This window comes from Chiroxiphia lanceolata, chromosome 3 (assembly GCF_009829145.1).
Source record: "Chiroxiphia lanceolata isolate bChiLan1 chromosome 3, bChiLan1.pri, whole genome shotgun sequence".
In the NCBI taxonomy this organism is placed as follows: Eukaryota; Metazoa; Chordata; class Aves; order Passeriformes; family Pipridae; genus Chiroxiphia; species Chiroxiphia lanceolata.
The window spans coordinates 53,125,879-53,152,241 of NC_045639.1; the positions used below are offsets into that span (position 1 = coordinate 53,125,879).

Here is a 26,363-nt window from a genome sequence, read left to right on the forward strand (position 1 = left end):
TTTAAGGGGTCCTAGGCTCCTGACTGGCAGAACATCAGATTTTATGAGTTGAAATTTAGGGAATAGGCAGCTCCAGAGTCTGTACCACTTGTGCTGGGGATTTGGGGGTTCCGGAAGCACTGAGGGTAACAGGCAGAGGCAGACCCAATGATGACCAGCCACTGCAGCCGGATGGAGCACGGACGGCTCCTGGAGGGCAGAGAACAAAAGTAAAGCAGATGCCCAGAAGCCAGACATACAGGGAGGTCAGGAGGGGACAGATAAAGGATTTCACTACTTAAAAGGGAGAGAGAGAGACACATCGAGGACAAGCAGGAACACCAACGACTGAGATGAAATCCATGCAAGCACTGAGTCAGTCAGACACGCTGCTCCACAGCAAACCAAAGGGAGGAGGATAAAAGTGGTTAAGATTGAAGAAACTTCTAACGCAATGGTTCCTTGAGAGGGAAAACCAACCAATACAGGGCAAAAAGGGGGAACTGAATATTCTTACAAAAATAACACTCTGTTGTGTGCCTTGGGAAGCTGGTGTGCATGAGGAGCAATCACAGATGGTGTTCACTAAAGCCTACTTAGCCAGGACATGATGGCTGAAGTCCCATCGGAAGTCCTTCAGTAATCTCACTTGAGAATTAAGCTGTGAACAGCAAACTTTGGATCCACATAAAGAATTCAATTGCCTTGAAAGAGTATTTCCATCCCTCTTCTGATTTTGGCCCATCTCCATCTTTTTTTCTGCCAAATTCCCATTTATTTCAATAGACGTTTTGCTTGAGTGAGTCATGAGGTAAAGGCTGGATCTGAGACCACAAAACATTGTAATATATGAGTCTGCAAGGGACATATTATTTTGTGACGTTCTCAGGAATTTTAATGGTGGCCTTAAGAGTAAATTTACAGTATTGAGAGCATTTGACAGTGATGCTACCTTTAAGTATTCATGACAGCAGATGATATTTTCTGGTACAACATTTTCTTGTGTCTTTTTTGATGGGCAAGTGGTTCAGCATTTGTAAACATAAAGATTTTCATCTTTGAAGTACACTACAAACTGCATTTATCACTAATATGAAGTTACTATAAGCATAATCTATTAAGCAAAATAAAGGTGTATGGCTCAGAGGGGCAATAATGCCTCATCACCACTGCTGCAATGCTACCAATACCACAGATATCAGTATTTTTAATGATATTCAGTTTGTTTTTTAAATTCCTAGTTCCAGAGGTTATTTGAATGTAAGACTATTCAAGCTTCTTTTTCTTTTTAAAAGTAAGTAGTTAGCTCTCAGGCCTGTGAAAAATAAATTGGGAACACAATCCTGGAACAATCCTGAAAGATCGAGAGGTAGCTGTTGAAGAACAAATAGTTTTTAAGAGCTTCCATATGACTTTTTGTATGACTTTTTCATATGTCATATTAGCAGTACTGCCACTGTTTCCAACAGCTCTCCATGGACTTGTTCTGCTCCATCTCCTGCTCAGCACATAAATCCAGCACCATGGTCACCAGTTGAAAGTCTGTCCCTAGAGCCTTTTTTGAGGGGTGTTGCACAAAGCCAAAGCGATATTCTAATTGCAGGTGTATAAAGAAGAAAAACTATCCACAGGGAGGAGAAGGTGATCTGGAACAGGATAAACACCCCAACCCCAAATTAAATGCATCAATTATGCAACAGAGACCTCTGTCCATGAGGACATTGGTTAAATTAAAATATGGTACAGATGGCCCCTCTGCATAACCTTCAGCAGACTCTTTCCACCCTGTGTGGAAAGTCTACTTATTTCTGACCGATTACCTTAAACACAATGAAAGAGCCTGATTTTTGACGAATACTTGACTGATACTTCTCATTTTCACCCTCACATAATAAAAAATTCTCATAATATAATAGTTTTGCAATGCTCCTCTGCTTCCTTTATCAGTAATGGCAATGAGGTATATTCCTATTCTCTAGACAGTATATCTAGCTTAAATGCTCTCTGTTAGATCAATAGAGGAAACCATACCAGTAGGAGATGCCACTCATTGTAGTCTTACAACAATTTAGTGCTTTATATTTAAAGAGTTCATAGTCATAGTACAGATTTCTTCATTGAAATGTCATAATCACAATTGGCTAAATTAGTATGTGGGGGAGGAGTGATGTCAGGAACCCTCACTGACACGCACTTAGATGTCCTACAGTGGGCAGGTAGTGTTTTCTGACAGAAAGCACTTGTTGGCAAGAAAAGTCTCTTCTGATGACTCCGTCTTTCACTAGATTACAGAAAAAAAAATTGCAGGCAGGAAGCCAGCAGAAAACTCCAGCATAGTGTGTTGTCTAAGAAGCTGAGTCTACCATGAATATATGTCCTCTGCTTTCCACTTCAACCTTCTGTAGATATTGACTTCCACCCAGTTTTGCTACTCTGATGCACTGGGCCTCTCTGAAGATAGGGTGTAGCCTGCTTGGAGAAGAAACTTTAAGGGCTGTCTGTGGCACAGACTAGCTGAGGAACAAAGGCCTACCACAACATTCACTATGCTGCTCTCTATGGCAAAGAACTTTTTTGATCTTGTTTTTTTGGAGAGAAACCAAACAAAAATTGTCAGGAGAGGAAAACAGCAACTGGCTAATCCCAACATCAAGCCCTTCTCCCCATGTTCACAATTGCCCTGCGTAGAGTGACAGAGTTACCAACACAATAAAGGTTAATTATGTAACACGGGTCAGAGCTGTGCTTGCACGTTGCAATAATGGTAATAAGTGCATCAGGAGAATCGAACAGAGCAGACAATTGTAGATGGTGTGTCTGTTTCTCTCTGCCCTCATACCTCCGCTGAGAAGAGGCAGGAACCTGTCCCAGCCTTCCTAAATATCTGCACGAATTGCGCTGCCGGAGCCGTTCCCTTTGGAGTTCGTTCAGCTGTGTAACCCCTCTTAGAAGAGCTATCCCAGGTGGTTTCTCTTCCATGTGAAACCTGTGTGTGGAAAAACCTGAGAAGTGTGAGGTTTCTCCTGGGTTTAATTTCTCCTGCTGTTGTGTTAACCGGCTAGGTAACTCGCAGTTAAGTTTGTAAATAAACGAAGACTAAAAGACAGGAGGGCTTGCTCGGGCAAACAGAGGAGGATGGGGTGGCAACACCTGCATCCTGCACCCTTCGCTTGCCCTTGCTGGGGCCAGCAGGTATAGGTGAGCTCGCCCAGCCCTTCCCAGGGCACCACCGGGGCGGGCACGTCCCCCAGCCCCGCAGCCTGACCGCTGGGCGAGCCGTCCCGCACCGCAGCCCCCACGGCTGGGGGACACGCGGGCGTCCCGCGGTGCCAGCCCGGCCTGGAGGAGCCGCGGGGCGGGGTCGGACCGCGCTCCGGACCGCCGCCCCCATCCTGACGGGAGGGACGGAGGAGCGGAGGGAGGGAGGAGCGGAGGGAGTGGGCGGGCGAGGAAAGCGTCGCTGTGGCTGCAAGGAGCGAAGTAGGGGTAGAAACTTCTCCGCTGGGAGCTGGGCGCGCCGCGGAGATTAAGTCCTCGTGGTTGCTCCGCACCCGCGGACAGGTAAGAGAGAGGGGATGGGCGGCGGGCTGGCAGCCCCTGGCAGGAGCTACCGCGTGTCTGTCTGTCTGTGGTGAGACCTGTCCTCCGCCGTGCATCTCTGCGGCCGGGAGCGGACGGCTGCGCGGCCGCGGGACGGGGTCCGGCTGCCTCCCGGCTCCGCGGGCTCCTGCCGCCCCGCCGGCGCCCCCGGGGCTGAGCCGCGTCCTGCCCGGCTCCGCGGGGCGCGGCCGCTCCGGCCTCTGGCGTCGCCGAACAAAGAGCCGAGAGCCGCGGCCGCGCACGATCCGCGCCCCGCGCAGGGCTGAGGCGGCCCGGCGGGAGCGACAGCGCGGGGGCTCCGTCCATGAGTGTCCCCGGCTCCGGGAGCGCTCCCCGCGTCGTGTCCGCGGGCGCTGGCCATCGGTGGCACACGGGGCACTCTAGTGCCCCTGCAGGGAGTCCGGCAGCTGGCACATGCTTGTGCCTATGCCCGGCACTTCGGTGGGCGCTTACGGGGGAACCTCGCTCCCCCAAGGGGTGGCCGCGCAACGCTGCGCACAGCAGCTTGGGAAAACGCAGAGCAGAATGTTAGTAAAATGAAGAGGTTTGCTGGCGCGGATCTTGGTTTAAAGATGATTGCGGCGGGCGAGCTTTCAAAGTGAAAGAGGTGAAAAGGGAAACTGTAGTGAACAACGACAATTTCAGAAGGTCGGATTTGTGGAAATAGTTTTGAGCCTGGTGCAAATGGTTTGGTGATTTTTGTACCGAATCTTAATAATGTGGAGTAAATTTTGTCTTTTTGCGTGTCTGCAGAGCTCTTGTCATTTACCAAGAGAGCCGTGTGTATGAATCTGACGGTACCATGCCAGTTTTGTATGCGTCCAGAACTCCCACTGAAATTAATTTGACGTTTTGTTTTAAGTTACCAGTGGGATTGATGGTCATTTTCTTTAATCAGCTTTTAGTAAAGCTATACAAGAAAATCCCACTGGAACCTTTGGGATCTTTGTATATGCAAAGAATGTGAAAGGAAACCAGTACTTTGTATGACCTTTTTTTATCTAACTAAACTTACAATAGTGTGCTTCTATGATTTTGGCATGACTGAGACTTAAAATCCTACAAATGGATTTACTTCTGCTGCTGGTCCCTGTGGGAGGCATCATTTGGTCCTGGAGAGGCTTGCTCCCTTTTGTTGAGAGAAATATAGACATTTTGGTCTGGATGCTCTGCTGTGGACCCATCGGACCCTCTCCTTTATGCCAGTTTATCCAACCCTGTAGAAAGCCAGTTCCAGGAACCGATGTAGCAGAAACCTAATCTAGTCCCAGAGGGGTTTTTTTGCAAGATTTTTTTGTAGCTTTGCCTTCTCAGAGGAGTGTCTGGGAGAGATGCTGAGCCTTAGTGCTGTGGAGAGAGGGCAGGAGATGCAAGGAAGAAGGGGAGGACCACCCTTATCGTTCTAATGTCAGTGTCAGATGAGTATAGCAGGGCTGAAACTACAGAGTTGGACTATGATTGTGCTTTGTGTGGTTTAAACTGCAATAACCTCGTGTTGCCCTGGCAGCCCCTGCCTACCTCTGCCTCTTATCCCCGTTCATAACAGCACAAATGCTTATGCTGCCCTGTGGTGATCTGGATCTAGACACTGAGCAAAAACAAATGTAATTTTAATCTGGATCAATTCCCTGATTTGGTTCACTGGGGGGTAAGAGGGAAGGAAGGAGGGTGTGGAGAAGGCAGGGCAGCTTTTTTTAAGTTGGTAAAACTTGTTATTGCAGCCAAAACAGCTTTTGGAGCTGCAGTGTGACTGTAGCTGCTCACAGGTGCTTTTCTCCCTCCCTACTTCCCCCCAGGAGCCTGTCCAGTATGTATTCTTGGGAGTTTTTCCTCCCTGGGTAAAAATAAGCTTTTGCTAATTAATCCATTAAATGTAATGGAGTAGTTAGCAATAGAAAAATTAAGCAAGTGCCCAAGTGTTTGCATAATTATTGCTTTGGAAAATAATAAACTCTGTAGGTAGCACAGCACAACATGCAGCGTTTCATAAAAAGTGTGTGAGTTTGTAAGCTCTTACTGGATTTTGCTGCTCTTTGCAGTGTCTGTGTAGCATTTGATGCACAGGGCGAGCCAGAAGTTTTACAGTCAGTTATGACACTTGTAGTAGTAATTATCACATGGGCTTGTGACAGGAATAGGTGCTGATCAACCAGATGAAATAAGCTGTGTGTGTGTTTTTCGGTCTTGGAACTGATAGAAAAGTAGAAACTGGATCCCAGCATAAGACAACAAAGTCTTTGCTGCAGCAGAAGATGGGTAATCTGTCCTTTCTGTTCCTGGTTACACAATTCCCTCATGTCACTTGTGCTGGCTCTACTGGATGTGAGTCAGATCAGATCACTGATCAGGCTGAAAGTTAGTGCTCACAACTGGAAAAAACCCATCAGTATGCTGACTGAACTGCTTTCATTTCAGCACTTGTAATAGCATCATCTGAAGACAGGAGGTGGCCATCAATGGCCAGAGATGATGGGTGCTATGAGACCTCCCCCTTTCAGTAGCAGTGTAGTTTCAGATGGTGTTGAGTTGATAGTACAGTTGCTTCTTCTGTTCCCCCTATTGCAGTCCCTTGAGAAGCTGGCACAAGGTATTCGTATGGTGCTCAGGTCCTGGGGATCACCCCCTGTCACACCTTAGATCCCTACTGATTCTATCTGTAAGTAATAACTGTTGCTGCAGGTGATAATTAGTTGTTACTTTTTACCTAGAGAAGAGAGGTAGGCTGCATACCCACAGCATGAGGAATGGAACTAGATGACCTTTCCAACCCAAACCATTCTATGATTCTATGTTATATTTCTATGTTGGCCTTGATGGTATTGTTTTATAGGATTTGGACGTTATTCTTCTTGGGTCATGGTCCAGCTCATCATGGGGCTGACCAAGAGTTGGTTGAAAGACTGGTGTTTTTTTTTAGTAGCAGATGTGCTTCCAAAACCTGCATTTGTTAGCCACATCTGAGCTCTTCCATGCTCAGCTAATGATGTCACCATCAGGAACTGCTGAAGACCTCACTGAATTGCCTTCAGTGAGATGCTTACAGAGGTCATGTGAGTGCCCTGCCCCCTAATTGCACAGGTGAGCTTCTTGCACTGTCTACTGGCATTTGCAGTGACAAATTTAACTCCAGCCTTGTGTTTGATTGTGTGTAGGCACAATAATAAGGATCCTTCATGGTGTTGTGGAACACTCTTATCGATTGGTAGGGTTGCCGTACCATTTAGAGCCAAAGGTGCCATTCTGATGGTGCCAAAGTGAAGTGCATTGCTTCTGAAAATTTAATAATATAATCATAATTGATAGAAAAAGTTGGAGCAGTTTCTGTGCATACTCTCAAATTCTCTGTGGGATTTTTTTCCCCTTCTATAAAGTAACTTGCAGTGACACAAAGTAATGCACTGGAAAAGTTTGGACAAATGCTACCAATGAGATTATATAATATAATAGCAAAGGAATTTATTATGAAGCCTGTTCTTGATTCAAAGAAGAAAGTCCTGGTGGACTGTGGATAGTTTATAACTTCCTCTCCCATCCCAAAAGCGTATGTGTCGTATTGTAACTATATGCTTGCTTCTCTTCAGCAAATGGTTTGAGAGGGTTTTAATAGCAGTTTCAAGGCTTGTAGTTCATTGCTTGGGATAGCATAGCTGAAAATAGCATTTATTGTTGATAGTAATTAAAATATGAGCACTTTTCTGGGCTTTGTTTTTATTTGTTCTGGACCATGATTTAATGCTGGGATGTCTAAATTTAGAAGTGTTCCTACCGTCTATAGGTGTCAAGATAAAAATTTCCTAGATGATCTCACTGCCTCCTTTGTCTCTTTAGAATTGTGTATTTTTTCTATATTTTAAACTAAATTATTTGAGAAAGAGTAATAAAGTAAGAGTAATAAGCAGGTTGAATGTGTTTGTTTTATCACGTTTGCCACTGAATCAAATATGCTGTGATATGCAGTTGGCAAAGCAAATAGGTGTTATTGAGAAGCCTTAAAAATTTTGATCAAGGGGTAAGATGGCAGCAGTAGAAGCAATTTTACTTTGCTTTATATGTAATTCTGATCACTAATTTTTAAATTTTCTTTTCTTTATGGTTTGTTTAGTCAGTTTTTTTTCTTTCTTCTTTAGTATACGGTTTCTTATGTCTAGGATCTGTGTGCTTACATCACAAATATCAGGGAAGTGTGTTTCTCTGTAAACAACAGTGATATCAATCCGAGGGATGAGAATAACACCCTCACCTGGTGAGTAAACAGTGTTTCTTCTGTTGTGGGCACTTGGTGCCTTGCTGTTGGGACTGAGTCTGACTGTGCCTGGGCACAGCACCACGGAATAGCACTCCAGCTCCTCTTTGCTCACCTGTGAACTCCTTTTCGCTGAGCGATGCTGTGGCTGGGTCAGAGCACTGTGGGGTTACGCAGTCACCACTGCCCATGTGTCCATAGTCTGTCAACCTCGATGTTGATGAAGGAGCTCTGCTGTGACATGCCAGCTTGCCAGTGAGTCAAAGAGAGTCTCGATTTTGAAGGTGCCAGAACGCCCCTTGGCTGCCTTGTCGCCTGGTGGTTCTGTGCCATTTACTAATGTGGTTTCTTTCTTGCTGGCCTGCATCTTAATGGAGTTCTTCAACCACGCTAACTGATTGTAATAACTTTTGCCTGTCTAGACAGGGCCTTACTGTGTCTGATTAGATCCCAGCCTTGTGGCTTGCATCACTGCCTGTTTCTTATAAATGCGATGAAGAAAAAAAAAAAAAAGAGGTGCACATTAATAGTGCTCAGTCTGTTTTTTTGCTTTGCAGTGTTAGTATAAAATGTTTATAGATGTTTACTTTTTTGCCTGGAGGAAAATAGTTTTAGTCAAATGTCTCTAGTATGTAATTTAGAAGGGAACTTCTTATCTTCAGTTAGGAAAGAGAAGACAAATGTCTCTTTATATTAATTGGGGCTCCACTGAATTCAGTTGTGGAAGTTTGTTGCTCACTTAAGTCAGCAACTTTCTCATATATGTAAAAATCCAAATTTCTCTGAATCATTAATAAAAATCAAACGCAGGAAAATTGGTCTTGCTGCTTGTTTTCAGTTCTTCACTGCTTTTTGGAAGCGTAGTAAGTTAAATTCAACTTTGTCACTCTCAGTATTTAAACACAATAGAGGAAAGGCTGTAAAAAAATTTTTTACTGTAATTAAAAACCAGTATTTTTTTGTAAATTGATATTCAGTTTTAGAGAAACCAACCATTGCAAAGGTTATGGTTTGAGGTAAATTTGCATTGGTAGTAGTCTGTCCTGTCTTTTTCTTCCATGTCTTCCCAAGAAAGAGAGTGATTCAGATTTTAAAGTCTCTTAATTAAAAAAGAAAAACCGCATTGGCAGAAGAAGTGGACTTCTGGTTTAGATTTGAAAAGTAAATCAGAAGGTAGTAGAAACACGCATACTTTTCAATAGCCCTTATTAGTGTTTTAAACTCTGTGTCATAGTAACAACTACTCCTGTTTTCCTTGTACTCTTAGGATGGATTTAGACTTAGTGAAGAAAGGAAGGTTGTCAAAAGAATTTAGCGGACCCTTCTGTTGTCTCACAGGAATGGGAAGTAAGACCACATTTCTTGGACCTGGAAAGAGCAGTTGCAGCTTGGCTTGTGTGCTGTGCCTGCTCAGAGGAAATTCCTACTTTATAGTGAGAGAGTGGCCAAGGACTAGAACATATTAATCTAATTAAATCATTTAAATTGCATCACCATAATTCGAAAGGCTCTGTGCATCTTCATTGAGTGTAAAAATGAGAGTTATATATGTGTTCTGCAGGTTCTGTGAAGAGTTTGGATGCTTACATGCCAAAATGTCATCTTCAATTGATGATGTTTTGATGTTAGTCACTTGAAAATGCTCCTAAAGACTATATCTCTTCAGATGTAGGAGCCATGTTTGTATGCGTTAACCATATGCTGAATTAGTTTCCTTTGTGAACCACCACAATGTTAGTAAAATAGCTTTTAGAAGGAAACATTTAATGCAGCGCTGTAGAAATAAGACATTCACCTCTCATTCTAGTTCAAGAAACCAGCCTATTGTGGAAAGACTGAGTCCACGATCTGGAGCTGATGTTGGCATAGCTGTGCTTCCTCTGCAGAGTTCTTTTAGGCCAGATGGTGCAAATCTTGACTGCCCATAGATACAGAGAGATCATGCTTAAACATGGTAGTGGCACCAATAATTAGCGTATATTTTTTTGTTATTTCTGATAGAAGTATATCACCATTTTAGTGTGAGATATTTGGCAATGTTAATGCTCTATAATTAACTTGTGTGATCATTGTACTTATGACAACAGAAAGAAGAGAAATTTGAGCTATTAAGATACTTTTGTTTGGAATACAAAGCTTGTTAAGCAGTTATCAGCTTTCAAGCTTTACCAACTGACTGCAAGGCATCTTGTTTGAAAAAAGAAATTGTTACCATAATTTACTTTTATTTTCTAATTGTGGTTTTAAACCAACAGGCATGTTTTATTTGAACTAAAATACTTTGTGTATATACCACTTTGTCAGATCTCCAGGGGAAAATATTTGCTTAAAGTTGTTCACATTTTCAGATAGGTAACTGGCTAAAGCCAGAAACTGATGGTGGAACAGTTATGGGGCTGCAGGTTTGAGGTTCATTTTCACTGACAAAATATATCATTGTCACCTGACAATAGCGATTTCAGTGTAGCTATTAATCTGTGTAACTCTGGTCCCCATTTGGCATACTGTAGCTATAAAATACTTCCTATATGGAAAAATGTTAAATGGTGCTAAGTGTTATTATGCTCTGTCTTTATCACAAGCACAAATAGCACCTGACAAACTAAGTTATTATAAATAATTAAAAGGACTTTTTTTTTCCAACAGTGTAATTACTCATGCTGACACTTTTGTGCCCTCATGTTTATGGTCTTGTTATGGATCTTTCTCCCTCCCTTGGTATTTTTTATTTAGCGAGAGTATAATTTTTGTTGGTGAAAGTAAAAAATTTTGCCTTAACTAAGTGCACTACATTCATAGACTTCTGAATTAGGGGACAATTTTTAAGTTGTATCAGAATGTAATACTGAACAACTGTAAAGAGAAATATCTGCACAACACCCACAATACTCTCCCATCCATAAGGTTTATCTGTTTATATAATGCCAGTAATGCACTGAGCATTCAATAAAAGAAGATGCTGCTAGTAGGCAGCTTAATCTAGAAATATTCCCTAAGGGTAATATAGATTGCTGTGGATAGTAGGGATTGAGCAGGGCTTTAGTTTGTCATACCATGGCTGTGATTTTCATTTTTTTTAATTACTCTGTGGGCTTCTGGTTTTCTCTGCATCTGTGACTTACTTGTCTCAAGCCTGGTCAAGGATCAAACATCACTAAGATTATTAAGACTTGTCCTATGACTGGCAAAGTGATAAAACTATTGTTTTTAAATTTGCAATTGAGTTGACATTTCAGGGTCATAAAACAACGTGAGCTTTGATTCTCAACAATTGCAATGTAGGCTACTGATATGTGTTGACACTCCCTTCTTTTAGAGCAGATTTGTTGTGGCATATTATTGCTAATAGTTCTCAGATTCCTTGCAGTAGTCCTGTCCTCCCTTTTGCTCTTGTTATGAACAACTGGTTCCTAGGTTGGCAGCAGGCAGGAAAATCGTAGGGTAGTGGGCAGCAAACTGTTACATGAGCCGCTTGAAAGTGTCCAATAGGTAGTGGCAAGGCCTAATTAGCAGCTACAGTTGCACCACTGGGAAGTATCTACACGTACAGAGGAGTCTTGCAGTCTGCTCAGGGTCGCCTTGATTATTTTACTGGGTATTGTGGATACTTGAACCCTGGTCAAAATATTGTCTATTTGATTACTTCTCCGGAATCAATTCCTCAATAACCATTGCAAATACTTAAATGCTATGTGTCTTCCTGAGGACCAGATCAGATGAGGTTTGAATTCAGATGATGAAATCTGTGTTTCATTTTTTTCTTTTTTTTTTCTCTGGTCCAAACATAAGTAGGAAAAAGGAGAGCTGTGCTACTTTTTCCATTATTGAGAGAGAGACTTCACCAGAGGACCTGTTTGAAATAAAGTCAGTCCATATTGATTGTTTTCAAAATTCTGATTTGGGACCATCCTTTCATCAGGAGTAAAGACTTTACCTATTTACCTATGCTCCATTATTATGAATAAAATGACCTTGATCTTGTTGTCTGTGGTACTGACATGAGCTTAAAACTGCAATGAAATGCAAAGAGGAATATAGAACAAAATAGGAAACTTGGAACCAGTGCTCATGTACTGTTTCATTTGCTGAGGCATAGCTCAGGTACCACTTATTTGCAGAGTGTTTGTTTCTTCAGTAATGAAAGGGGGGCTTTCTACCTTTCTGAGGTGATGAAGTCTGTTTCCTCTTGTAAAGTAGTAGAAGGCCCTGAGAAGAAAGTTACTAGATGCATATACAGTTGTTTAATCTTCCTATTGGGATATGCAACAGTATTATCATCCATACTGCCTAATGACGGAAAATAGTTGAGTTTGACAGTAGCATAATTGAAGCTCAACTATAGCATCCTTGAAGTAATTCTTTCCTAAGCATTTTGCTTTTTCATAATGCTACCAAACCTAAGTCTTTGAGAAATGTTTTCCTTCTCCTTTTTTCTCTGTTGGGAGATACCTTCTAGACATCATCTTTCTCCCCTCTATTTCTTTTGGATCCTGACAGCTTCTGCATTTGGTCATGGAAAAGACATTTCCCATAGTAGAGAACTACATTAGAAAAACAAATCACCGAACAGTTGCGGTTCTCTTGTTTGACAGTTTATGGAGCAAATGCTGGCTATGCCCCATTTAGCATTCTCCAAGACAAAGTACCCACACAGTGCTGCCAATTTCATTAGAGAGGTACACCAGCTACTTTTAAAATTTGGTCTTGTTTACATAGGAATTTCAGTTTTACTACCATACCCATCAAAAGGTTATTGTCTGCACACAGAGAGTCACTGTTTTTAGCAAATCTGCCTATAAATCTAAGTAACCAGTAATTAAATGGAAGTCTGAATACCAGGCAAGGAATAAAACTGAGGGTCTCCCAGTGGATTATGAAGTTATGATTAGCATGGGCTGGTTTTAAGCACCAATCAGCCAGAAAATATTGTAATTAATCATTAGGACCTACCTTTCCAAAACCAAAAAGTTAAATTTCAACGAAAGGCAAGAGATTACTCAAGGAAGAAAACGGTCACCATGAAGTGTTGATTTCTCTTTCCGCTCAAAGAAATATAGCTGGAATTGGTGCTGCTTTCCCAGTTCACAATACAAATGGGAATAAAAGCTGGGTGTCTGGGGATGGTGTTGGGAAAAGTATGTCCAATAGCTTTGTTGTTTTCTCAGTTACACGACTGGTCCTCCACGTCTGCCTGCTTTCTCCCTTTGCTCCCATTTCCATGGCCCGAGATCCACAACAGGACCTCAGCAAGTTGAAAAGCAGGGTCCAGACTTCACATACTATACACATGAATTATATGTCCACAGTGTATCAATCTCTGCCAGAATCTGTCTACAGCCAAGACATAATGTATAGCAACACTTTTTTAATGAGGAACACGCATCTGTTACACGTTTAGCAGAGGATATTTCTGGAGCAGTGTTAAGAAAATATGCTTTGGTTTTACAGCCTCATACCCCTCTGTCTGTCTGTAGAGATGTCATTTTTGAGTCAAAGACCAGACACAAGGGCTTTCAAAGGCTGTATGTCTTAAAACTGGATAGAACCCTGGCAGCTCTACCCACTGTAAACACTGTGTACGTCTCATCATCCCCTTCTCTGCTCCCCCACCCAACCCACTAAGACATGCTCTTCAGAGGGTTGAGGAAGCATTCCAAAGAAACACTTGGAAAAAAATGCTTGTTTGCTTAAGAAGCCTCCTGCAAATGTGTAAATTCCTAATTTTCAATAGAAAAGCTCTCATAAACAGTGTAATTCAAAGCTAAAGCCAGTGTATTGGTTTAGTTAGACTGCCATTGCAACACTTTTCATCACCTTCAGGCAAAAAACTTTGTGTCCATGTCAAAATATTGACACTTGAGTCAAAAACTGGCCTGAAATGTTTTTTGTTACATTGATAATGCAGGTAATGGGTGTAAATGGCCCCAAGATTGAAGTCAAGGCTTGAAGACAAAGCTGTGAGTGTGGTGGCGTTTCCCCCTCCGTGTTCTGGTAAAGGCAGCCAGGAATGATCTCTGCCTGTGGTTTGAGCCAGCACAAAGCACTGTGAACATTGCCAGCTGTTCTAAGCCCAAGGCAATGGCACAGAGATGTCCCTGCAGCTCAGTAGAGTTTATTAGTTTGGCCCAGAGCCATGGTAAGTGTTTAAAAGACTTTTGGTTATCTCCAAGTGTGGGCAGGGATTCCTTGTGTCTGTTCAGAACAAGTTTGAACCTGCCAGCATCATAACCTATAGATATATCCTGTATATCTGTGTCTTTGATGAAAGGAAACGGGCATGGTTTGGTATCTTGCCTCTGACTGCCTTTGAGTTTGTTAATGATTTTTTTTTTTTTTTTTAATTTTGTAAAACTTGCCTCACTCTGTAGAAAATTAAAATAGGAAGAAGCAATCACAGAATCATTAAGGTTGGAAAAGACCTCCAAGATCATCCAATCCAACCTTTGACTGAACACCACCTTGTCAAGACCATAGCACTAAGTGCCACATCTAGTAATTTCTTGAACACCTCCAGGGATGGTGACTCCATAATCTTCCTGAGCAGCCTGGTTCCAATGCTTAATCACCCTTTCAGCGAAGAAATTCTTCCTCATGTCCAATCTAAACCTCCCCTGGTGCAGCTTGAGGTCCTGTTGCTAGTTCGCACCTTGCTACAACCTCCTTTCAGGGAGTTGTAGAGAACAATAAAATCTCCCCTGGGCCTCCCTTTCTCCAGGCTGGACACTCTCAAATCCCTCAGCCATTCCTTGTAAGACTTGTGCTCCAGACGCTTCACCAGCTCCATTGCCCTTCTCTGGACACGCTCCAGCACCTCAATGTCTTTCTTGTAGTGAGTGGCCCAGAACTGGACACAGGACTTGTGTGGCCTTGCTAGTGCTGAGTACAGAGGAACAATCACTTCCATAGTCCTGCTGTGTCCCACAGTGTTTTTGATACTGGCCAGGATGCCATTGGCCTTCTTGGCCACCTAAGTCCACTGCTGGCTGAGGCTTGGCCTGTTGTCGACCAGCACTCCCAGTTCCTTTTCTGTGGGGCTGCTTTCCAGGCAGTTCTCGATCTGGTGGCCAGCGAAGTCCAAAGTGCCAAAAGATCTTTTCTGCACTGTGTTTCACATTCTTCGTCAAGCCTTCTTTTGAGCTCTGTATCTTTAGATTCAGCAGCCTTCAGTATAAACTTTATTGGAAGCAGTGTTTCCGTGTGGAAAGGTTAGCAGAGGTGAAAATTTTGAACTGATTCAATCGCTCACTTCCCTGTATATAACCAAGGGCTCCTTTATTTCCCCTGCTACCTTGGTCTGGCTTGGAAAGAGCGTTTGGAGAAAGATACAATGGTATAAACGTTTTTTCTGGTGTTCATGTCTGGCCATTTTGTGCTTCAGGCTCTCTGCTTCAGCTGTGCTTGGACAGCATGCTACAGGTTCCTCTGGGAACAGTTGCCAGATGACCTGGGAGAGGAAGAGATGTCAAGGTCTCCTTAGCTGTACAGTGGAAAGTTGTGCTGAGGGAGTGCTGGCTTAGAGCAACTTAGAGGTGTCATCCTCATCAGGAGTACCAGTCAAGGGCACTTGAAGCCAAGAATCAGATAATGCAGAATTCACATGTACTCAGGATTTCTGTGGCTCTGTCAGATAAACTGCTGCAGAGAAGACCCCTAACAGAGTGGTGGCACTGAAGGTTTTCTCATGAGGCATTCTACTTACATGACTTGTATAAAGCAGCCCTCTCCATGGTGTCAGGAAGAAAGAGTTTTACTCTTCTTGATTACCTAGGTTCTTTGTTCAACAGTGTACCTCTGGTTAGGCAGTAGAAGGCATAGTGTTCTACATGGAAAGCATGAGAGGAGATGTGTTATTCCTCTCCCTAAGAGGTGATGAGTGTCTACTCTTGTTCACAGTGTGTGTAACAACTTTTACAGATCACTTCTCTGTGGATTTCCCCATGGTGTCTCAGTTCTGTGGCTACTCTGAGTGCATGTGGGTGGTGGGCAAGAGCTGGCTGCACAGTAAGCAGAAGTAAAGATGAACCACTACCGACTGAGACAAAAGTTTGTTTAAAAATGGGAGGGAACCCAAACCTCCCAAACATGTAATTTAAATTTGTTTCCAGAAGATGAGCAAGGGAGCAGTGATTAAGTGTAGTATCTGCTGTCTGCCTGACATACACTTAGTGAGAGGAATAGGATGAGGTGTGTGGACAGCTTGTGCCAACAGTGCTAGTGACTTCCATGTGGTCTTGGGGAGTAAAAAGAATCTTGGGGAGAAAACTAAGCTATTTGTGTGGGCTGGTGGTGTGTCCATGTGAGGAATGGGTCATCCTTGTGCCAGCTGCATTGTGGTGGGGAGATGTAGAGTGTAGATGGCTACTCCTGTGCTTTGCTGCCTAGGAATGCCACCCTGGCAATGGCATCCCCAGGTCTTCCCCATCCAAATGTGTGATTTGGAGAGCTTCCCTTGTTGGAGGAGAGAAACTTTGTCCATTAGGAGCTGCAGTGGTGGTCTGGTTTCTTCCCAGACTTTAGATGTGATTTTGCATGATGGGGCCACAGAGCAGTCCAGCACTGTGTGTGTGTTGCCAAATCTGGAAAGAGCTCTTTGTGCAATGCCTTGTCCCCATTAGTGCTGTTGGGGTGGCAACCAGCCCGAGCTCCTGTCTAGTGCTTGGGTGGCAAGACTGGTTGCCCTTTCCTGGTGCTGCAGTTCACTGTCCAGTATTGAAAGCTTCCCTGGTTGCATCCCTCCTCCTGCAGCTTACCTGATTCCCAGCCCAGGTGCAGTCATGGATGGCAGTGCCTGTTGGGTCTTGTACCCCTCACACCTAGCTGGCACCGAGGGTAATCAAACTCAAGGTGTTTTCTATTTGATTTCTTTTCTAGCAGCAAAATAAGTCAGTGTAGTCAAGATGCTGTTTCAGAATACCTTACAGTATTTTGCTCTATGAAATATTTTGAGGCTTTTACACTTTGGCCTATGTCAGGATAAAAATAAGTACAGGACTATCAGACTTTCCCCACAGGACAAAAATTCCATTTTCCAACCACCTCTAATTATTTCCATTCTGCTGTCTGGAAAGGATCTGGAGACAATTTAGGAAGCCAATTTAAAATTGACTTGGGAAAAAATTATTTACCCTCCTGAGCCTCCTTAGATGTGCAGCCAGTGGCATGTGATCAATAGGAAATCTCATGCTCAATGATTTTGATGTTTGCAGAAGGACTTTGAGACCATGAAACTCAGCCTGGGTCCCTGCCTACCTGTATGTGAGATTTTTGTAGCTGTGGTGGACCAAACTGCCCACTTATTGAGGGGCTTTGTGTGGCAGGGAAAGTGGTAAAGGACGATTAAAACCATACAAAGGGTGGCTGTGCTCTGCAAAATGCCTTGCTGTGAAAGGCATGACATGCTATGCCCTGCTTCCTTCTCGTGGGAGCTTGGGTGACCTTGCTGTAGTGAGGCATGGTCTAAGCTACTACAGTCCCAAGTGTGTCTGTGAGTATCAGCTGTAGCTCCAACAACAGAGGGAGGTATCAGGAGGAGCGTGTGTGTACCTCTGGCACCAAAGTACTGCTGCTCCCAGAGCTTTCTGTCTGATCCCTTCTCTGTGGATGGATCCAGATTTTTCTTTGGCTTTTATTACATACCAGGTCTGCATACATCATCCTGCATGTCTCTTTAATCCTATTAGGGTTGTGTTTAACTAGGGTTTGGATTTGTCACTAATGAGTGCTTGAGGACAGTAATTTTCAATTACACTTTTCTAACTCTCAATTAAAAAGGTGGTTGATGTTTTTTATGGAGAATTTAAAAAAACCTCTAATTTTTCATTTAGACCGGCTGCAAATTGTAAAATCAGGACTCATGGGCGTACAGAACGAACATTCTTAAAAAATATTGTAAAAACTGTTCTTCATGCTTAACATTTAGAATTTTATTTAAAGATTTTTATGTGCTTTATGCTATGCTGGCAAATTGAAAAAATATTGGATCCTTATACGGAGAACTAACAGTTTCCCACAGCCCTGCTTTTACAGTGCTGAACACATTTCATTTTGTGTGTGATTTTCCCCATTTGCCAACTGACTACATAATACAGTTTTTTTGGCATATTCTTTCTGTCTTATGACCATCAGCAGATATTTTGAATAGCATACTATAAAGCCACAGATCCTTTTTGCTGCCTTGGATTTCGCCTGTTACTACTGGCTATGGAAAAGATTTTATTAATTTTGTGGTGTCAGTAAGCATTTCAGATGAAGCTTCAGCAGAGTCTCTGTGCCTCACCCCAGCACCTGGCGCTGGTTGCCCTCCACATTGGCAATGGAGGGACGTGCATGATGGTCTTCAGTGTGTTCTTCAAAAGTAGCACAGGATTGTTCTGGAGAGGCATGAGGAAAAAGACTAATACTTGTAAATGGATCAAGATGCTTTGCAAATCTTTTAGGATGATCTAAGCATGAAGGGAATGAAGCTGAATTTGAGGCATGCAGCTGAAGTTGAGAATAACTGGAGGAAGGAGAAGATGGGACCAGGTGTAAATCTGCTAGCAGTCATTATAGAGAAGCATGTTGTAGAGACATGGAATATTCTTGCCCGGCAAACTAGTGTTTTATGGAAACAATGACTGACCACCAGAATTTTAGAATTATAGAAATCGGGGAGGCGATAGCGCTACTGTGTACTGCAATGGTGTAGAGCTACATCTGGATCGTTGCCTTCAGGTCTGGGCATTGCAGCAGTTGAAAGGAATATAATGTTTAGAAACTATCAGGCAGTTCACGGCAGTCTGAAAATTTGTGGTCTTTAGGACATTGTGTATTTTTAAGAATGTAACAAATGATTGCATACTGAAGACTGGTTCTAGTAGAGTAAACTAAGATGTGAACGTGGGATAGCTCAGCTTAATGAGGAGAGGACTAACATGCTAATCAGCATCCCTGAAAGCTATAGCCCTTGTGCAGAAGGGGCTGTTACTTAAGGCACTGTGAAGGATTATGAATGGTAAAAATTGGAAGTAGTAAATTTAGTAGGAAGTTTAATCTGAATAAAAAGAAGATAATCTTCACAGTCAGATCTCATAAGTAATAGAACATTTCTTTGGGGAAGGGATGAGGGCCCTGTCCCTGGAGTTGTTTAAATTTGGGCTAGGCAGGACATCAGAATATGCATTGCTGGGAGGAAGCTCTTCACTGGCAGAATCAGGATTGGCTGCAATATTTGGCCGTCAGCAATGCCTTATGATGAAATATTTTCTGGAATAATACACAGGGGTTTAGTACCATAAAACAGTTGAGTTTTTGTTGGTATAATGCTAGGGGTGAAAATATCTGTGATGAATTGTCACTGTCGAATCTCTGAGCCAACGTGTGTTAGAGAACACATCCTTCAAGATCTCCACATGCACAGTTGTCTGTGTGGGAGAGAGTGTCACCCAAGGCCAGTACTGATAGATCATTCACTAAACCCTCTATTGTAAATGACAGTGTGTACTGAGGGCTAAGAACAGGTGAAAAGGGTGGCTTTTATTGCTTCTTTCAAGTTTGCCTTTAGTCAATTACATTTGTTGTCTTGGACTTTATGAACATTAAATCCCAGTTGTAAAGGAGGGGAGATATTAACTGCCATTCACTGAATTCAGACGGAGATGGTTCTAAACAGTGACTACTTCTTATTTATAAAACTGGTGTAGAAAATAAGACCTTTGGCTTGCCAGATATGAAGAGTAACAAAGGGGGCTAAAGCATCAAAAAAAAGTGTCCAGTTTATTTAAAAATCTTGTCTTTACTACTTCTTTTTCCCCCATCACAAGATCATAATAAAAGATTTTTTCCAGCTTCTGAGCTGTGCTCAACCAATTTTGTTTCTTTTGAAACAATTTATTTCAGTTTGGAACAGTTCTTTTTCCTCTGGTCCACATGCTGACGTTTTTGTTTCTTGCAGTATTTTGCATTTCACAGGGACTTCTGTGTTATAGGGAACACAGTCTGCCAAATAAAACTTGTTTGGTAAATACTTCAAGCAGCTATGTGGAGCTAACTGATTTTGGATCTCAGGATGAGAACTTGATATCAATTTTTTGTTCACTCGTATTCTCTATATCCTCTTGGGAGGGGAAGTTCTTATTGTGCAGTTATGCTCCTCAGCCAAAGACCTTTTTATGGGGAACTTTTATGTTTTTCTGTTTTTTTTTTTCCTTTTATCTCTATGGATTTCTTTGTAGAATCGTTGTAGTTGAGGTTGTTTGTAGAAACTTAATCTGTAATACATTATTTATCATATTGCACTTAGTATTACAGTACAAAGCATTATTGATAATTGTTCATAGTTTTCATTTAGTTTTTTCCATTCATTATTGGCATTTTATGATAAGTGTATTTACATATTTTATATATTATTGTATTTATTATTGTATGTATTATTGATACACACACATTTATTTTATATATATATGTAATTTTGCAGAGAAAGATAGTAATGATTAAATGATGTCCTCCAAAGTTCATGGAAAGTTTATGGAAAAGCTGTGTCTGTAAAGGTACACTGAAGTTCTCTCTACTGTATCTCTCTACTGGTTCCTGCCATGCTTTCTGGACTGGTTTTGGTTCAGGAGCCATAATTTCTGAAGCTTTAAGCACTAAACCCTGAAAAGCTTCAAGTTTGAGGTTTAGCCATGTGAGCTCTTGGCTATCACATGGATAATAGACATTCCCTGAATAAAAAGGAACTCAACTGGAAGCATGTTTGTACTAAGCCACATCAGAGTTATCCTCTGAATTAAGGCTATATTAAGGTCCTTTAAAAGTAAATTTATACAAAAAGATCTGAATTTTTTGTTGTTAGTACTGAGATAATTTGACAGCTCTAATGTCATCACTATTAAATTTAGTTTTATTTCATCTGAATGAATTGGAGTGTGGTTAATTTGTATGCAACTTCATAGACCACTAAAATCTTCCATATGGAATTTAGATGAGATAAGGTTCCAGGAAATGAGGAAGTCTTACATGTGAATGACTGTAAACATGCTTAAAAGAGTCATTCTGTAAGAATTAAATGTTTAGGGGTAATTCTCCTGATTTTTTTTTCTGTTGTAGAACACAACTGACAGTGTAATTCAAGTCCTAAAATTCAGATGCATATCACTGTGATGCTTTGCTGCCCCATGGTATTTCTTGGGCATTGCTACTTTACATGATAATGCAATGGACGATATGCAAAAAGACTCGACAAAACAGAATCTCCAATTAATAGAAGCCTACATTTATGGTAGCAATTAATCGATCTATGATGCCTTCTCAGCACATAATGTTACATTTTCTTGCCTTGGGAGCATTACAAAATGGCTGAATATGTATAAACTAGGAAGGCTGGCAATCTGAAGCTATCATCTGATATTTCTGAAATTTTTGTGGGTGAAATAATCAAATCAAACTTTCCCATGTCTTCTCATTAAAGTTCAAAAAAATAATGACCTTTTTTCCACTGTTCCCACTCACATTTGGTATGGATATGTACAATGTCTGTGGAAACTTCCTTTCTGTGCCTCTCATACAAGTCACTGACTGCTAGAGTACAAATTCTGCAAAGCAGTTCATGAACTTAGAGGGTTTTTTAATAACTTAATCATATTAATCCTTCCCCCCCCAATCCATCATTACCAACAAGATTTTAGGAAGTCTTCTGTCCCTGATAATCCCATCATTTTATCATTTTGAATGGTTTCCAAAAGACCTCTGGGCACTTGTTCTGAATCTCCTTTCTTTTGTGCTCTATTGGTCACTGGTACATCATTTCTTAGGGGCAAAAAAAAAAAAAGGACCAGTAAGATAACTAATAATGTGTAAAAAACAGTGAAGGGGTGTGTGGGAAGCTCTGGGGTGTGTGCCTAGCTTCAAAACAAAGTGGATTTCATTTCCAGGATTGATGCATCTTTTGCAGATGCTCTAACTTGCTTCAAGGGGAAGGAATCGTGTAAAGTAGCTTTCCTCCAGGGTTACACCCTGATGTAGAGCTCATTAAAATCAATGGAAGTCTTTTCATCAGTCTCTTAATGAGTGATGCCTGCCATCTTCTTGTAATGCACAGCTAGGTAAATGCTGCTTATTTTTCTGTCGCTATTACATAGCAATTATGGGACCATCAGAGCTGAAATAAAAGTGCTTAGCAGTAGTGGCAGCAGTCCTGTGCCAGTACCCTGGTGCTTCCACCACAGATCAGCCTGGGGAGTTGGAGGAGTGTGACTGGTGGTTGTGTTAGGGTCCTGGGCTAACTGTGCCCTCAGCCTCCTCCTTGCCCTCCCCAGGCTGCTCTCCTGGCCTGCTGAGTGCGCTGCCACCAGCGATATTGTTAGTAAAGGGCTGGAGTATGCAGGTTGACTGGGTAATAGTAAAATATAAAAGGAATTTAGGAATTGAATGGGGATGGGACCTCTCAGATTTATATTAATTTATGCAGTATCTGTGATATGCATACCAAGTGTTTAAAAGGAATTAAATAGTTAAGTTCAAAATTCCTTGTGTGCTAAGCATGGTCTAGATGGTTTATAGCTGTAAGCAAGCAAAAGGTTTACTTACAAATTTGATTTATATGTTCATTTATGTTCTTGAATATTGAGAACAGGGAAGGAATTAGCAGTGTTGCATGAGCAGCACTAGCACATTTTTCACCTTATATGGAGAACTGCCTGCCACTTATCAAGCAGGGTTAGATTCGCTGTTATTGTCACATTCCTTAAAGTTGGAAGAAATCTTGTTTCTCTGACTAAAGAGTCAACTCGTAAGCTTATGGTTTTGTCATTTGAATACAGTTTTTTCATCCAGGAATTGTTGGGATGAGCAGCGCTTCTTGAGAAAAATAGCAGCATGCAAATTCTCACTGCTGTGTTGTGGAGTTCGTTCCTCAGCTCGGGTGCAAGGGAAAATATGTTTTTCTATTTGGAGTCATTTGGAGTTCTTTCTGGCTGGGTCCTCTGGTCCTGAAGAATACAACACGAGGGAAGGTTGCAGGAAATGAAGGGAAAGACCTGCAAATTGTGTACCTGTGGTATTCAAGGGGATAGAACTCACTGTTTTGTTTCTACTTTTTCCCTGCTAGTGGCTGGTGCTTGAAACAGCCTTTTCATGGACTTCATTAAAGGACGGTGACTGGCAGCTGTTGTCTATGAAGTCATTGACCTGCTGGAGATCTGAGTGTGAGGCTAAATAAGTGGAAAATGTCGAAGTGGAGATAAATCGCTTGCTTAGTCACCAATATCCCAGATTACAGAAGCCAGACAAAAAACTGAATACTTGAAAGATTAAAGAGGTGACATAACATTTCCTTTCATGATAGTGTAAAATGACAGGATGGAACTGCTTCACTGAAATACTTCTATTTGGAAGGTGGGAGATCAGTATCAGGTCTGTCTTAGTGCAAGTCTTTCAAATTAAAGAACTGCTTTCTGCTTGAAATATTTCTGAGATTGTGGCATTCAGTAGGGCAGTAAGTCTTGCCTGCTGCTGCTTCTTGGTTTTTTGGGTGCATGGACTATTTTAAGTTTTTAGAGTATTTGCTCTACCACTCTTGTGACTTCAGTTTGTGTTATAATTGTAGAGATTTTTCTGTGGTACTGCTTGGAAAATAAAATACTTCAAAAAGGTAGTGATTAGGTGCAATGACTAGAAAACCTGGCTTAAAATTGCTGTTGCTGTTTTCACTTCTATGCAGATCCAGAAGAATTAACTGGAAAATGATACTCAGATTTTTCTTGCTCCATGAAGGCAGTGTTGGCTGTATTTTTTTATTTTTTTTTTTTAATAATAAGACGTAAAGAAGAATTCATGAGCCTAGTAATATTTGGAGCCAACAGAAACAAAAGGGCAGTTTATATGGCTAAATACTTCGAAAAATCAACATTTGAAATATTTAGCCAAGTGGTTGCATTGAAGTATCTATGCAATTTTGAGGGGGTAGGGCAAAAGATATGGATTTTTCTTTTCTGTTTGCCTGTTTGTGGTTTTGCCATTCTTCCTATTTTTTGGCTCACCAGAAAAGAACCAGATTTCTTATCCTGTGTGGATATAAAAACTTAAACTACATATATTTATTTTTAGGACCCCACCCTTGGGCTTTGGATTTTGTGAACAGCTATTTCAGTAAATTTGTATCTATATGTGGAAACTGGAAAATTGAATATTGTGCAAATCCACGTTTTAAAAAAAGCAATTGCTATTATAGAAGGTAAATGATATCATAAGAAAGCCAAGTAAAAAAGACTGCATTTTTGTTTGCTACTAAGGGAATGATCAATTCTTCCTGCTGGCTTTTGCACCCTGCAATTGGAGATTCTGCCATGCAAATGGTTTAAATAATGTTAGGTTTTGTGTCTGGTTGGCGCTGTATAATGCTGGGGCTGGGGTGACTTAAATATACAGATTGTGGGCCAATCCCAAGGTCCTTTTCAGGCAGAACACCCGTTGAAATCACATATAAGTGTCGTCAGTGAAAGCTCTGCCAGAGAAATCACTATGGATTTGACCCCAAAGTCATTACTACTAAATTTCATCTGTGAGCCTTTCATTATTGTGTTTTTTAAGAATGGAGTACTCGAATGAATCCTGGAATTGATTATAACTTCAAGTTTTTAACAGGGTATCAGCCTCTTAAAGTACATTTTCATTGCTAAAAACAGTTTCTTCCTCTTAGGTTTTTTCCTCTTTTTTTTTGGTTGCTCTAAAAGAGGTAGGAGAGATACTCTGAGGCTCAGATTTGTTTTACCTCAGACAAGCAATCTACTGAGGTGCCTAAATTAGGAGCTTGATCTTCCAGACTTGCCATATGCACAGTAAAGAGGGTTATATTCAGAAGAGATTTTAGTCTATGTCATCTTTTGGATGTGACTGTTACCCCAGGGTTGGTGTAGGGTGCACTGATTTAGGAATACAGCATGATGTGGGGGTCAGCAGAGGACCTCTGTGATTTGTGATATAAGCTGTATGTAAGTTATTTAAAAATTCCTTTTTAGGAGTTAGAAGGTTAATGTTTTTGTCTGTTTTTTCTTCATGGATGATGGGGATTTGTTATAGAGCTGTGTCCTTTAGCATAGAAAATCTCATTTTGTGGTGGGACCCTTGTGAGGTCTTCATTCTCTTGTACGGTTCATCCCTCTGGCTTTGGTCCGCTTCTGAAGGCTGCAGGTTTCATGTCAGATCTCACAAAGTGTTTTGTGAGTCATGATGTGGGCTGATGGATTATGTAGCCCACAGAACCTTCAGAACAAGATGCCTGCAGTACCTGGCTGCTTGTAGCAGGACTGGCTGAACCAGGTGGTCCCTTCTTGACCTCAGATCTCAAGAGAGGGATTTTCAGCACAGAATCTGGATGTTTCATACTTTATATCGCTAAAACTGCCTTCCACTATTTAAAATACTGAAGGAACAATAACAGAAAGGATGGGCCATTAGGGTTTTAAAGCTGTTTTAATACGTCTTTACATTTCCAACTGCATTATACAATATTATATATAAAATATAGTCAGTAGAGGTAGTAGGAGCACCCTTAAGGATGCCTCCCATATTCTAGCATAATATTTTCACCTGTGTTTAGTTCTGGCCAGCCTTCAGTCATTCAGACAAAAATTTCCAGAGTCTTTTTTCTGCTTCAGGCTGAAACCTCTTGGAAAGATTTTCAACAGAAGAACTCCAACTGTTTTTAAAAGAATGCATTACAGAAATATAGAGAGATTTGTCAAATTTATTTAGCCAGTCATTCCTTCAAAGTATTATTATACTTTCAGGGAGTAGAGAGGGGAGTTTGGATGCTTTTTGCAGTTCCATGGAAATTAACACAGATTTGCCAACCTACCAGACTTGGTGAAAATTATCTACACGTGCTCACAAGAGCAGGTAAGAGGTTTGCTGATACAATCATAGAATACTCCCACTTTCTAAACGTGCTTCAACCTCACCGGCCTCTTTTGGTGCCTGAGGTGATGATTATGATGGGCAGTACTGAACAGCCAGCTGGGTAGCTCCATGATTCCCACTGTCTCTGCTTTGTTGGAGGAAAGAGTATCTGGCTGTTTAATAGTCTTCCAAATTCCGTAAAGCTTTATGCCAAGGCATACTTGAGACAATAATTGGAAAATCACTACTGTTTTACCAGTCACCATTCATGCAGTTAATTCTGATGAAGCTGAGAGTAGAATTTATAGTGTAGTCTATATACTGCTCTCAGGAGTACCTAGGATCAGAGATGTGATGCCCAAAGTTTGGAGACAAGATTCAAAAAATAACTTTTTGACTTCTACCTTTTTTTTTTCCCAGGTTGCAGGGAGACTCTAGTACTGCCAGGATATAGGATTTTTCTGATAATTCTTTGTTACTTTAAAGAGTAACTGTTGAGTCAAGTCATAGAGGGCATGGATCTGTCTGTTTTGTTTAAAAAGTAGCTAAGCATGAAAATACAACCTGGATGTTTTATGAAAGTTTCAATAAAACAGTGAAAACAATAATCCAATACATGGTATCTTTAAGCTTTTGAAGAAATCAGGTTAAGAGCGGTTCATGACTT

General features: G+C 41.5%; 1 protein-coding gene across 1 annotated transcript in view; it reads left to right on the forward strand.

Moving 5' to 3' along the window:
- Positions 1 to 3,440: 3,440 nt before the first annotated feature.
- TIAM2 (TIAM Rac1 associated GEF 2) overlaps positions 3,441 to 26,363 on the forward strand; it is a 168,764-nt gene continuing 145,841 nt past the window's right edge. Inside the window, 1 exon segment of the mRNA XM_032682222.1 lies at positions 3,441 to 3,540. The gene's annotated coding sequence lies outside the window, so the exon portion shown is untranslated.